The sequence below is a fragment of the Cydia pomonella genome, chromosome 4 (genome assembly GCF_033807575.1).
Source record: "Cydia pomonella isolate Wapato2018A chromosome 4, ilCydPomo1, whole genome shotgun sequence".
In the NCBI taxonomy this organism is placed as follows: domain Eukaryota; kingdom Metazoa; phylum Arthropoda; class Insecta; order Lepidoptera; family Tortricidae; genus Cydia; species Cydia pomonella.
Genome location: NC_084706.1, coordinates 16,140,632 through 16,155,881, shown reverse-complemented (window position 1 = coordinate 16,155,881; position 15,250 = coordinate 16,140,632). Strand labels below are relative to the sequence as shown.

At 35.0% G+C, this 15,250-nt stretch overlaps 1 protein-coding gene across 2 annotated transcripts in view; it reads left to right on the top strand.

Annotated features, from left to right (window-relative positions):
* LOC133517168 (CD151 antigen-like) overlaps positions 1–15,250 on the top strand; it is a 303,900-nt gene that overhangs the window by 239,600 nt on the left and 49,050 nt on the right. For both annotated transcript variants that reach the window (XM_061850353.1, XM_061850354.1), the window contains exon 2: positions 9,278–9,308. The gene's annotated coding sequence lies outside the window, so the exon portion shown is untranslated. The remainder of the gene's footprint in view (positions 1–9,277; positions 9,309–15,250) is intronic.

The following is a 15,250-nucleotide window of genomic DNA, read 5'->3' as shown; positions in this document are numbered from 1 at the left end:
AATTAATTGAAAGACTTAAAAGAAGTGACAACCAGGTGGAAAATTCAACATCTCGTCTAGATGGCGAAATGCATAAAATTCTTAGAAGGAAAATAAATGATCGAGAAAAGTGGGCTTTATATTCTCAAGCACTACAACGATATTTACATTTTGCTGAAACAGACCGAAGACCATTTAAAATACCAATAGAGATGGATGAAGTTAACCACCTTAGCGATAAGATCTACAACTTTGCTTCGGAATCCAATAAAAAGGAGAATGACGTCCAAAAGGATGAAAATGTTCGTATTGAGAAATCATTTACTGAAAACTTGAGCGGAAATTTGAATTTACCTGAGCCTGAAACGAATGTTTTTGCTACACCTCCTGGTGGATCAAAGTTTAATTTACCTAAACAATATTCTCCATCTTATATTATAGATGTTATACCTAAATCTTACAAGACAAAAACACAGACGCTACTACAAAATATTATTTTGAATAAACCTAAAATTTGGTGGAAGGAGAACGGTGAAGTAGTTATAAACAGTCAGACTATACGAAACAGTAATATTCTCGATTTGGTAGGTGATGTGGTTAGACCGCTTAAACGCCCAAAACCAGTCGGTTGGGAAGATTTCGCTAGTATGTTAAATGAGATAAAAGTGCCAACGTCATGTATTGGTAACCCAACAAATTTGGAATTTATTAATAAACTCCATTCAGCAGAACCTCGCACTTCGCAGGCTTCTATTAGCGCTCAAAACTTATCAATAACAGAAAAAAACGCATCTACTCCTCTATCTACTAAGCCAAAAACGAGATCTCATAAGAAATTAGAGTGGGAAAAATGGACTCCTTATTAGACATAAATAGAATATACTACGATGTATCAAATCCAGCTGGGTATAGTAGTTTAAATAATCTGATAAAGGAAATGAAAGGTTATATGAATAGAGAGGAAGTGAAAAAATGGTTGCAGTCCCAAGAAGCGTACACTCTACATAAACCTGTTCATAAACGTTTTTCGCGTAACAAATACATCCTGTCTAACTACAATGAACTATGGCAAGCTGACCTAAGTGATATGCGTACCTATAGTGAATACAACCATGGGTATAAATATATTCTTTGTGTTATTGATGTATTTAGTAAATATGCTTTTGCAAGAGTAATGAAAAAGAAGGATTCTGAAACGGTTAAAACATGTTTTGAAAGCATATTTACGGAAGCAAATGCAACTCCTAGACACATTCAATCTGATAAGGGTACAGAATTTGTTTCAAAGACAGTAAGAGCTTATTTTAAAAGCAAGAATATAAATTATTATACTACCAATAATCCAGATATTAAGGCTAGCATAGTTGAAAGATTTCAAAGAACTCTTAAAACAAAAATGTGGCGTTATTTCACTCATAATAACACTTACAATTACACTAATATATTACAAGATCTTCTTTATTCATATAACCATAGCTATCATTCCAGCATAAAAATGCGTCCAGTTGATGTTAACTTTGGTAATATAAGAACTGTTTGGTGTAACTTATACGAACGAAAAAATTATACACGACCTTTATTAGGAAAGGCAAGGCTAAATGTAGGTGATCATGTAAGGATAACAAAATATAAACATATATTTCAAAAGGGTTATGAAACTAATTGGAGTGATGAAATATTTGTGATTGCATCCGTTATTAATAGGTATCCGTGGGTTGTTTATACTTTAAAAGATTTAGAAGGGGAACCTATAATTGGTACATTTTATTCTAAAGAATTACAAAAAGTAACTCATCACCCCTCCATCAAGTATAAAATCGATAAAATAATACGCTCGCGGCGTATTGGCGGCAGAAAGGAGGTGTTCGTGAAGTGGCGAGGTTATCCCAATAAATTCAATTCCTGGATACCGTCATCTAGCTTAGAAACATTATGAGTGAAAACAGTTTTTACTTAACTTTGTTGAGTAATAGCTCATCTGATTATTACAATGATAATACCACTGCCCATTTTTTAACAAAATTACCTAAAACTATTAAATTAGAAGGAGAATGGGTCGTTGGCTTAGTAGAATTTCAATACCCTTGTTCCATGTATAATGTTCAAGATCTTGAAAATATAATTTATATTAAAAAAAAAGTAAAAGGACATGCGGGCAAGACAGATAAAATTGTTGATATGAAAACTCATATACCAGCGACTTCATATGACAATATTGATCATTTTCTTAATGCATTCAATGAAAATCCACTGTTAAAGAATAAAGCTAGATTCAAATATGATCAAATCTCGAAAATGGTGTCAGCGGTAGCAATGGATAAAGAAATTATGTCAATTACAACAACTCCCATATTAAGTCTGCAGTTAGGCTTTGCACCGAGATCAAATTTAAAAGACATCTCAATGGGAAAACATCCAGCCAATTTATACTTAGGTTTACCCTCACAAATGTTCGTTTATACTGATATCATTCATCCACAAGTAGTGGGAGATGTTATAACAGCATTACTAAGAATAATACCATTAGATCCAACTAAGTTTATCTATGGTGCTTACAAAACACATATTTTCTCACCTGCTCACTATGTACCCGTATTACGAAGAGAATTTGATACTATAGAAATAGATATAAGATCAACTACCGGAGCTAGAATACCATTCCAGTTTGGGTCTTCTTGCGTGAAACTACACTTCCAACGAATAAAATGAATTATAAAAGATCATCTATCTCCTGTCCATATGAACATTACTATTCACATCAAGCTGGCACTGGTATCGGAATTGTATATAAAGGGGTTCCATTTCAACGAGGACATGGAATTGGAAGTTTTTTGGGTGGTCTTTTTAGGTCTGTGCTACCATTATTATCTAGTGGTTTTAAAACAGTGGGAAAAGAAACTTTAGATGCAGGGATCGGCCTTTTATCCGATATGGTAAACTCACGACCAATGGATAGTTCGATTAGATCTAGGTTTAAAGAAGCAAGTGCCAACTTAAAAAGAAAAGCAGATGAAAAAATTGATTCATTGATGTCGGGGTCTGGGTATAAAATGTCTACAAAAAGACGTGAACCGTTCATTAACTTAAAAGCATCGCGACGAAGAGGAGCTAAAAAACAAAAGAAAAATAATATTGAAGATATATTTTCAAACTAAAAAATGACATTCTTACATAGTCATTCATGTGAGTGCGCCAAATCTGAGTTAGACTTATTTGCTCTACCATCAACTCAAACCAGCATTGAAAGTGGTCAGTGGATTCATTATAAACCAATTTCATCACTAAGTGATGATGGCCCTATCGAGTTTCAAGTTCCCGGGTCGGGCGATGATTACATTGATCTATCACATACTTTGTTGCTTATAAAGGCCAAAATATTGAATCAGGATGGAACGAAAATAAAAGCTGACGCAGACGTTGCCCCAGTTAATAATTGGTTACATTCCCTTTTTAGCCAGCTAGACATCTATTTAAATCAGAAGCTCATATCACCTCCAAACAATACATATGCTTACCGAGCCTATATGGAAAATCTGCTTAATTATGGTTCAGGAGCCAAAAAATCTCATTTGACTTGTGGATTGTGGTATGAAGATACCCCCAACTACATGGACAGTGTTGACTCGAATAACAAAGGATTTCACGAAAGAATGGAGTTTGTCAAAGAAAGCAATGAAGTTGAAATGATCGGACACTTGCATGGTGACATATTTAACCAAGAGAAATTTCTTATTAATGGTATGGAAATGCGAATAAAATTAGTCCGTTCGAAAGAAGCATTTAATTTAATTTGTCATAAGGATGGTAAATTTAAAGTACAAATAACAGATGCCAGTCTCATTATCAGAAGAGCGAGAATAAATCCGAGTGTTTTGTTAGCCCATCAAAAAGTATTAGCAACAACAACTGCCAAATACCCGATAACAAGAGCGGAAGTTAAAGTTATAACATTACCCGCAGGTATACAGGGTAAAACGTTGGATAATATATTTCTCGGGCAAGTTCCTAAAAGATGTATTATTGGATTTGTTTCAAACTCTGGGTTTAACGGTAATTTAGCTATAAATCCATTCAATTTCCAACATTATCATATGAATTCATTTAGTTTGTATGTAGATGGTCACGAAATTCCTTCTAAAACATTACAACCCTCATTTAACTCTTCAGGTTTAATAGCCACTGCTTATCATACTTTGTTTTCTGGTACTGGTATTCATTTCCATAATGAAGGTAATGCTATAAGCAGATCCAACTATATGGGTGGTTATTCTTTATTATGTTTTGATTTGACTCCTGATTTATCTGCTAGTTCAACTTCACACTGGAATCTTGTTAGACATGGAAGTGTTAGAATCGAAGTTCGTTTTGATTCAGCTTTAAATAGCACTATAAACTGTGTTGTGTATGCTGAATTTGATAACATAATTGAAATAAATAAAAATCGCGATGTCACTGTAGATTATAACAGTTAGTAATTAAATAAATACAATGTATTCACACAATTTTTATCATTACCCCTTCAACGTTGGTTGTAAAATCATCAGTAGTCAACATATACATTTTGTTTGATATGGATTCGAATGAAATACAACTGGGTATGAATAAAATAAACCAAAGGTTTAAGTCAAATGTTTTTCCTGCAAATCGCATTCCTGTTTGGATCAATTTACCTGCTTTTATTATTAGCAATTTGGACCCCGATTCTAAACCTGGGTCTCATTGGATCGCAATTTACATTGATGTGAACGGATATGGTGAATACTTTGACTCTTTTGGCCGAAAGCCTACTGGTTATCATAAGTTATTTCTAAAAAGAAATGCTAAAAGGTGGTTTCATAACCATAAATCACTTCAAAATTATTTTACATCAGTTTGTGGGGAATATTGTTTAGTTTATCTTTATTTTAAGTATCAAGGGAAAAAAATGTATCAATTTCTAAATTTGTTTTCTGATAATACTTTGAGTAATGATCTAGTATTAAGAAATATGTTTAAACAAATCTTTGTGAAATAAAAGAATATGTACAATGAAATTATGTGTTTTATTTATAAAAAATATATATGTTACACAAAAAGTTCGATATACACAGTATTACAATTAAGACACTTAAAATAAGTTTGAAGCTAAACGTTAACTAAAACTATTTTAAACAATACAATATTTGAAAAACTTATTTTAGACCTAAGATTATGAAATTAAACAAAGCACTTTAACACTATTTATTTTCAGTTCCTAAACAATATTTAACACACTTAGGCTTTGCCGATAACTCTTTTGTGATGTTGTAAATGACATCACGAGCACTTTGTTCATGCGTGTCCCCTTCTCCGACGGTGTAGTATCTAACACGAAGATCGCAGTGTTTCCAATGCTCCAATGGCGAAACATTTTTTATTTTTTCCATGTCGTATACCTCTATTTTGATCAGATGTGAGGCATATGCCCCATCGTCTTGTCCAGATGTAAGGTATGCGACACCGTCTTCCGTCATTTTGGCGACCGTGGAAGATTTCTTGTAGACTTTCGGCTTCTTCTTGGACTTTTCGAAAAACACGTCGATGTTATTGGATGGTCGCTTCTTTGCTATGGCCTGCTTGACTTTGAAAGCAAGCGTCCCTTCCTCATCGCTCGCTTCGTCTTCGTGTTCATTGAAGTAGTAGTTCTTGAAGGTATTCTCGGTAAACTGAAATAATAATATGAATTAAAATTACACACAAACATACACACAAGAGTTAAACATGATAATTAAACAATTATAGAGTAACACAATTTAATTACTTACATCCATGATCACAAGTGATAATCAAAACTTCAATGTGTAGAAACCAAGAGCTCTTAACTGAACTGGTGGTCTAAAGATACTATATAATTCACCCTCAGCAGCGGCCTTTTTATATGAATTTGTGTTTAAAAAAAACCTCAGGCACGCTAGTGGGAACAGAGGACCACCTAGGAAGAGACACGTTTTAACAGGATTTTGAAAGTCACTACCCCACCTATCTAACTGGTATAAACAGGAATGCAATAAATTATAGCACTAAATAACGGAAACTTTGTTTACATATACCTACAAGTTGAAACCTGACCTAAAGACGGCCATGTTAACTGTCTATCAATAATTAGCAGTCAATTTCTCACATATACCAAACTTATTTACGAGTGGATAAAAAAATCAAGACAACACAAATGTCTCGATCAATAATAATCTGGAATCAATAAAATTTAAGACAAAAACTGCTAACATATAGGTAAATATGTAAAATATTTGGGATGAAATCATCACCCATTATGTATATATACAATAGTTTAGGTATAATTCCTATCGTAAATACACATTATTGATTTCTTCAAAGGTTTGAAAGAGACAGCAACGTGCGAGTGCAAATCCTAACGTAACAGAGGTGGCTATATAAAAAACCCTATTGAATAAAAATAGTATAGGTATGATACCTAGTCGTAAGTACATACAGAGTAAGTAAGTATGTAATTGTATATAAATAAATGGGCGTTGCAAACAATACAGGTTTGAAAGAGACAGCATGAAAATCGTTGCACGTTAAGGGCCTATATAAAAGAAATACCTAATCTTAAGTACATAAGAAAAGGAAGTAAATATGTAATTATATATAAACAGGCGTTGCAACCAATATTGTTCTCGCAACGTAACAGAGGTGGCTATATAAAAAAACCCAATTGAATAAAAATAGTATAGGTATGATACCTAGTCGTAAGTACATACAGAGTAAGTAAGTATGTAATTGTATATAAATAAATGGGCGTTGCAAACAATACAGGTTTGAAAGAGACAGCATGCAAATCGTGGCACGTTAAGGGCCCATATAAAAAAATACCTAATGTTAAGTACATAAGGAGGAAGTAAATATGTAATTATATATAAATAGGCGTTGCAACCAATATTGTTTTCTCAAAGAGCTGTACAGTTTGAAGGAGGCGACATGCAAAATCGTAACGTAATAGGTGTTCATATAAAAAAACCTATGTAATATAAATAGGTCAGGTAAAATACTTATTCCTAAGTAGATATGGAGTAAGTAAATATGTAATAATTATTAAATTAATTAATTGTTGCAAACACGTACAGAATAAATAAGATCGGAGTGAGACCACAGGCAGTAACAATAGCATGTCGCCGAGTCGTGGTAACAATAGAGACAATAGAAAGGGCCGGCGAGGGTTTTATGGTAGAGTCGACGAGCGTGTATTGTTTATGTAGCGGAGTGCAGAAGTGATAGAAGGAGACTCCGGGCACTGTCGGGACCTATCGCAATCGATCCAAATGGGGCCCTATTTGTTTTTTTTTTTTTTTTTTTTTTTTTTTTTTTTTTTTTTTTTTTTTTTTTTTTTTTTTTAGGTCGGGAAGACTGGGATCAGGGGTGGGACACCTGGTGGGCGAGGGGCGGAGCTAAAGGGGGGGCGTGAAACCATGGGGCAGAACCGGCGCTTCTATACTACTGATTGCAAGTCGCACGCTCTTAACGCTAGGCCACCAGCACTTTATTTTACTTTAAAATAAAGTAAGTAATTTGATGAATTCTCCCACTTACTAATTTAGTAAAGTTTACAGGCATTTTACTCGGCTACAAATGGCTGATTTTTTCTAGGCAAATCAATGGATTCGCCATTTTAACATCCTGCGTGACTTGATCATACATATCCATTAGAGATTTACTCAAATCTCTGTTTTGATCATTTCCCTGCGGCAACAAATATGTATAACTAGTAGTCTTAATCGTAAACCACCTTTTCCTTAGTCGTAGTACGAAAATTACTATGTTATTTAAGTAGGTACCTAGTTATTAAGTTATTATTAACATTTTTATCCTGTCGTACTAAGTATTGTTATGCTTACCTACTTTTATGTGTGGTCATTATGGCTTACAAATATAAGGCATCTCTAAAACTCAGAAAAATTAATCCTGAATCCCTAAAGTAAAACAAATATGTATTTTTGTAAATTACTTAAGGGCATCTGTAATATCCATCGAAACCTTTATATTTCCCCAAAGGTCTACCTGTCCAACGTACGAATATGTATTTTTATGATATAATAGACAATCCATCAGACGAATCGCCTGATGATAAGCGATTACCGTCGCTCATGGACACCCGCAACACCAGACGGGTTGTGATGAGAGTACGTATGTTGCCGGCCTTCCGGATCTTATTTTCGGTTTGAAAGTCGTATCGGCTCGGAACTACCGCAGGACAGTTCATTCCACAGTTTAGCTATGCGAGACAGGATCTTTCTGGAGAAACGCACAATTGAGGACTGCCAATCATCTAAGTGGTAAAGATAAAAATGTATAGTTTAAAATAGTCAATGAAAAGGATTATTTAGTAGAAGTATTTGCATAGGGAACTGTCTGTGGTAATTTTATGCTAGAATGTTTCATTTCACTTATCGTATTATTATTTTTTATACCACGAAAACAAAACCACCACCGCAAACAAGCATACGGCCCGCCTGATGGTAAGCAGTCAGCGCAGCCTATGGACTCCTGCAACTCCAGAGGTGTTACATGCGCGTTGCCGAACCTTTAAAAACTTGTAAACTCCTTTTTTGAAGAACCCCATACTGTAGACCCTCGGGAAAACCTCGGAAGGGAGCTCATTCCACAGCCGGAGCGTCCACGGGAGGAAATTCCTCGCGACCATTTAGGTACCATTTACTCGTAGGTTTAAGTTATAGAGCTATTTATCGCAAATCATCATCACCACCACCAGTTTACGCCCCGCTGCAAGTCATAGCCGTTTTGTAGTTCAAGAGGGCTTGGGTTATCGTTCCAATTGTTTACTGACTAATCCACACCCAACCTTAAATTCCTTCGCAGATTTAACTTTTCTCACAATCATTTCTTAAACTGAAAAGCAACTAGTTGCTAACAAAAGATATTTACGAGATGGGTACATGAGTTGCGGAAAGATCATTGGTAGGTACCGGTCCACAGTGTTCCAGGATCGCTTGGGACCGGACATTTTTTATGGCTTTGAAGAAGGTCGGGAACGAACCCGAGGTTTGAAAGCCGCGCGCCTTACCATTCGGCTACCAGTGCTACCATAGTGATACTATTTATAGTAAAACATTTGTCAAGTAATATTTTTGGTAAAATTAAAACTGTATTTTAAGGTTTAAAACTAAACTAATAAATATTATAATTTTCCAGTTATAAATATGGTAATTAGAAAACATTTGATCATTTGTTATATGAAATACCTATAAAATGTATTTTTACTAAAGACGTATTTTTGCTACAGATATGTACTATTTCTTTTCAGATTTACGACGCTAGCGGCACCCCTGCATCAGGTCAGTACATATTCCTTTCAACAAATGAAGAATTAGGTCATCGCTACTTTTTCTCGATGTAAGACTGGCAAGATCCTTTGAATCTGTTTATGTAAAGGGTAAAAGTGGATACGTTTACTCTTTTTTTGTGTACGAGTATTTACACAAATCTCCGCTGCTCCGAAGACGTGTAAAGACACTTTGTAATATTTCTCGCTGAGCTTCGCTGAAACTACTTTAAAACATAAATGACAGGGTTAATGGCAGTGTTGCCAGGCATACATGTACGATAATTTGGGCTTCGGAACGATGTACGTACCAACGAGCATAATCGTACGCAAAAGTACGATAATTTCAGCCCTTGGACGATGCCACCCAAAGTCTAGTATTTGAAGCAAAATGTGACACTTTTTCTCAGAAATACGCTACAATTTGCACCAATTTGTTTGGCTCCTTGGTTTAAGTCAAAAATGACGAATTTCTGTAAACCGTTCCGATCTATATAACAAAAATACACAAATATAAAACTGATAAAATAAATAAATATTTGGAGGTTATGCCTTTTTGATAGGCGTACGATAATGTTTTCATCTGTACGATAATGTTGGCACTCAAATACGTTCATTCTCTTTCGTTCACCTGGCAACACTGCTTAATGGCCTTATCACGTAATCACAAGTCATATAACCTGTATCCTTCTATAATTAGTGCCAAGTATTGGCACAAATAGTAGTTACGTCACTTGACTTAACTACTATTTGTGCCAATACTTGGCACTAATTATAGAAGGATAAAGGTTATATGACTTGTTTATTAATAATTAAGGAACACATATATAATGGAATAAATAGCCTAGTGGGTAGTGACCCTGCCTATGAAGCCAATGGTCCCGGGTTCAATCCTGGTAAGGGCATTTATTTGTGTGATGAGCACGAATATTTGTACCTGAGTCATGAGTGTTATGTATTTAAGTATTGAATATAATTTTCAACACACTTGCTCAAAACGATGTTTTTATTCCACCGATTTTTGGCTCATAATCTTAGATATTAAACACGCGTGCTTTTTTCAGTATATAATAACCCTCGTGCTTTTTCATTATATTATCCGACTGAGTTAAGAAGGTAACTGATTGCTAATAAGATGCATGGAAACGGAGCCTTCTTAATTTGGTCGAATAATAATTTTTTTTTAACCAACTATTAGGTTTCAAATGTTAGTTCAAAGAGGTTTTATCACACCAAACATAATTTATAGATTAAATTATCTCGTAAATTACATTATTGAATAAACATCGTTATGTTTATCGATCGTTTTTTATCGATTTGATCTCCATCCGTCGAATAGAAATACGAAAATATTAGCTTTTTACATTTTTTCAATTGGCTGTTTGTCGATTTCGTTCGCGCCTTTGCCTTGCGCGCATTGGAATCGTGTAAAAATAATAACGCGCCAGCCTTTTTCCGTATTTGTCATAAAATTGGAATAGTATTGCATGTTTTTAGTTTATATATTGACGAAAATGTCATTTTCAAGCATTGAAAATGAAGAACACATAAAATTGACGCTGCCAGTAATACTAATAGAGGCAAGAGCCGAGAACGATAGCCTTTTACCATCAAAATCAGGTGAAAAATAATTGGCGGCATATGAAACTTTTATTCTTTTTTTATACTACGTCGGTGGCAAACAAGCATACGGCCCGTCTGATGGTAAACATTCTCCGTAGCCTATGTACGCCTGCAATTCAATGGAAAATCAGCAAACAGCAACAAGCCCAGCACGCTTTGGTGAAATTGTTCGATGTTAAAACTGTAAGCTACCATTTTGAAAATTGTACTTTTACTTTTTTGACAAAAAAATTGAATGTATAAGTTTTGTTTTTTCCTGGCAAGTGTGTTGAAAAATGTCGTATGAAACGCGTGTGCATTGGTCATTACCCACATCGGCTTTCTTATTGCGCGCTCGCTTAATATCGCCTCGTGTACAATGACCAACTTAGCACACTTGTATCATAATGTACTATTATGTATTAGGAATCACGGATTAAAGCTTGCCCTTATTAAATTTTACGCAAAAAGCCTGCCAATTGAACTACGAGAAAGTAAATAGGTACCTGCCTACTTTACCGTCATTATATTTCTTTTTGTTAGCTTAGCTACGCTAAAATGAACAGAATTCATTGTTATAGCGGCGCACTATTCGTTTGGTACTCTGCATAATGGGTCGAAGTTTAGCTATAGTACTCAGACTTACATGGAAAGTCTCTCTAAAGGTCATGCTTTAAATGAGGTGAATACGACCCGCCCAGATAAGCCTTCACAGTCGCTAGTCGTACCGCTCTGAATGCTTCGCCTTTTTCAGTAGCTATCTTTTGTACCTCCAGTCGCAGTATTCAATTCATTTCTATTGACGTTTTGCCCCTTCATCGATAAAACCCTTTTATCTTTTGTTGCCTTTATTTGAGTTAAAACAAAAAGAAAACTTTGCCACACAATTCATATTTTACTGTTACTGTTTATCTAAAGGCCTACATACCTAAGTATGTATTGAGTAAGTATGTATTGTAAGATACGCATAGCATTACTATGTAAAAACTGGTATCTCATAAGTAAGAACTCGTGTTTTAATATGGTTAATTTGAAATGAATCATAAGATTAAACCAGACGAAATAAATTGACTCAACAGAAAACGAACGTAGTAGGTATCTAAGTCGTTTTGTAGGAGCTGAAATGAAATGCAACGTCTTTTGTACTTGTTTTCCCTTTTACGACAACAACATTTAAAATGTAGATATATACAGTTAGCAAACTTTTAGCTTTGCACCTCACAGCTAATAGTTTTGCTGACTGTACATCTTAAGTTGCGAGTCGTAACTCCAGCCTTCGAGGAAGTCGAGAAATCATATTAGCATTGAGCTGTCCCCGCTCGTTCTTTAACTTCACACGTCCTCTCTGAGGACAACGCCTCACGACACGGCGTTCGTATAGAAAGTAATTCATTGCTTCATGTAAACTGCATCCAGTGTTACAACTTCGTCCCTGCACTACAGGTGTGCAGGGACGAATTTGTAACTCTGGATGTCACGGTGTTCGTGCCGCAACCAAACTCTTGATCCGGGCGAGATTACACGTCAAGTCCGCAACGTACGGCCTGCACGGGGCAAAACACAATGCGTGTTTATGTATAAACGGGTTGCATTGCAATCTATTTAAATAATCGTGCCAAGTTAAGATCGTTATTATGGATTCCATTTTAACGACTACACAGTTTAAAATAACTAAAAACGTAAGTAGCGTATGCATGCAGAAATGTAGATAAGTTATATTGTAACATTACTTATTAAGAGATTAGGTGCATATTAGGCGAAGGCTAATATATAGTGATTACATAATTAAAAGAAGTTGATTTATTGGGTAGAGTCAGGATCAATAATAACGAATGAGATAACACGTCAAAAGTATTATCTGATTGGTTTACAAAAAAGGGATCTCTCTAGATGTAAAACAATTAGTGAACGCAAACGAGAGATATATGTGTTTATCTGTAAATTATTGTTTTCTCCGCTATAATTTGTTGCTGGCTATACCATATTTACAACTAGTGACATGTCTTTCGAATGATCCACGGAACATGGTGGATCGTGTTCCAGACATTTTATTTTTATGTTTTGCATTCTGCTGTTTAATGTATAATTTTGAAAGGATATTATGCAGTGAATGACAAGCGCAACGGGTGCAGTTAACGATGAATTATATCTAAAACACCTGAAGTTGACTAAGTGCCCTGGTAGCAGAAGACATTATTACGAATAAAAAAAACTAGTGACATCTTGAACAAAATCTTAATCTTTATACACTGTGGAATCTCTAACTTCACTTTCTAAGTCAAGTTTTTCTGAAACCGTTTACTCGTTAAAACCGTAAAAACTAGAGGATTCAATGACCGTCCATAAATTATGACGAGGATTCAATTTGAAGGCTCTCAGCGATTATTATAAAATCAATTAGCAGAGCTTCATCAAACTCCGCATTATTAGTTATAAGACAATCACGAAATGATTATTTTTCTCATCAATCTCCGTCCGAGAATCCGAGGGCTGAGTGCCCGAATATAAGAGCTCGTAAAAGGCTCGCGCCTGCTGAGTGATTTTTTTAAGCGATTTATTGGACGTTCCTCGCTTAACAATGCCCGGAGATTTCGCCTCTTGATGCTTCAATTTAAATAACAGATTATGAAAACTTTTTAACCAATTGAATTAATAAAACGGGTTAAAAATTATATATATATATATATATATATATATATATATATATATATATATATATATATATATATATATATATATATACATATATAGTCTGCTTAAACCCTTCCGTAGGCACGAAAAAACTAGGTGCTCTTCTCTATTTGGATTTATTGTCATTGCCTTGGAAACTCGTCTGAGATAAATTAATCGACACAAAAGAAAAATCTAGCTTTGACAGCGCCCGGGCATGTATACAGATGCAAATTGTAGCATTTACTTTACTATTTTATAGCAATTTACCGCTTTTAAACTTGTCACGAAGCCGGGCTTGTGAAATAAACTTGAAAAGCTGTCTTCTTATCTGAACTTAGAAATGAAATTAAATTCGTAGCTCTGACAAAGTCTTCTCGAGGTCTATAAAAATTGATACATTTTCAGTAAACATCTTCTGACACATGAGCCAGACCACCAAACCACCATACGTCTAAACCATAATACGCCTGCCAAGGAAATTTATAGATAATGCTCAATAAGGAGACCACATACGCATACAACAATAAATAGTACACGCCTGTCAGCGCTATTTTATAGTACAATGAGCTGCAGAGATAAATCCATATAAATCTCTGCTGCTGACTGTACATTGTGCAATAACGGAACTATTGGCAAAATTGTTAACTAGGGTCAACAGGCGGCCTAGCCCAGATGACGATTGTTTACAGAGAACGAAACGCTAAGATGAACATAAATAATGTTTGGAAATGATATCGTTTCGTTTCGTTAAACGATCGTCATCTTGGTTAGGCCCCCAGAAGTCTTATACGCGGAGCTCAGCGGAGCGTAGAGGATTTCTGTGTCTCGAATTTACAATTTTAATACCTCCCATGTTACCCATATTACATACAACGTTTTTTTATGTGTGAAGAAATAAAAATAAGGATTAAAAGAAAGAAAATGTAAAAAAAACCGGACAAGTACGAATTTAACTTATTTTTTATTTTATTTTTTACAAATTTCGAGTTTTGAGATTTTTTCCTGTACTATGTACTCGTAACGTAAAAAGATATTACTTGCCAAACATTACATATGTTTTTTGCCGCATAAAGAGCCATTTTTTTTCACATTAACTTAGTAGTTTGATTTTTTCACAGCTTCAAGGGACTGTAGACTTGAATATAGGTATATGGTTTTAAATTCAACTCGATACCTCCACGCGTTCCCGAGATAAAAGGTCTTGCCAGACAGACGGACGGACAACAAAGTGATCCTAAGTATAAGGGTTCTCTTTATTTCCTTTTGACGCACAGAACTCTAAAAATCGGACAAGAGCATGTCGGGACATGCTCAGTGTAGGGTTCTGTAGTTACCATTCTGTCATAATAGGCTAAGCGGCGGCTATTAGTAAGTATCATGAACATGACAATCATAAGGGACTACCTTCACAGCTCTTTGTACGTCTTTTTACTAAGAAGAGAAGACTTTTGCAATAAGTAACTCAAAACCGGCTGGACCGATCATGTTTGCTATAGTTTTCATTTAAAGTATTTATTAAGCTTTTGTTTTACGATTTTTTTGGACAGATGGACATGGCGAAACTATATTTTTTTCTTGAGGTCCATAAAAACTTATGAATGTGCAGAAAACAGCTCCTATCACTTAAGCTGTAGGCGTATTATCACAGCGCACATCACGTACCTACTAACGCTAAGTAAA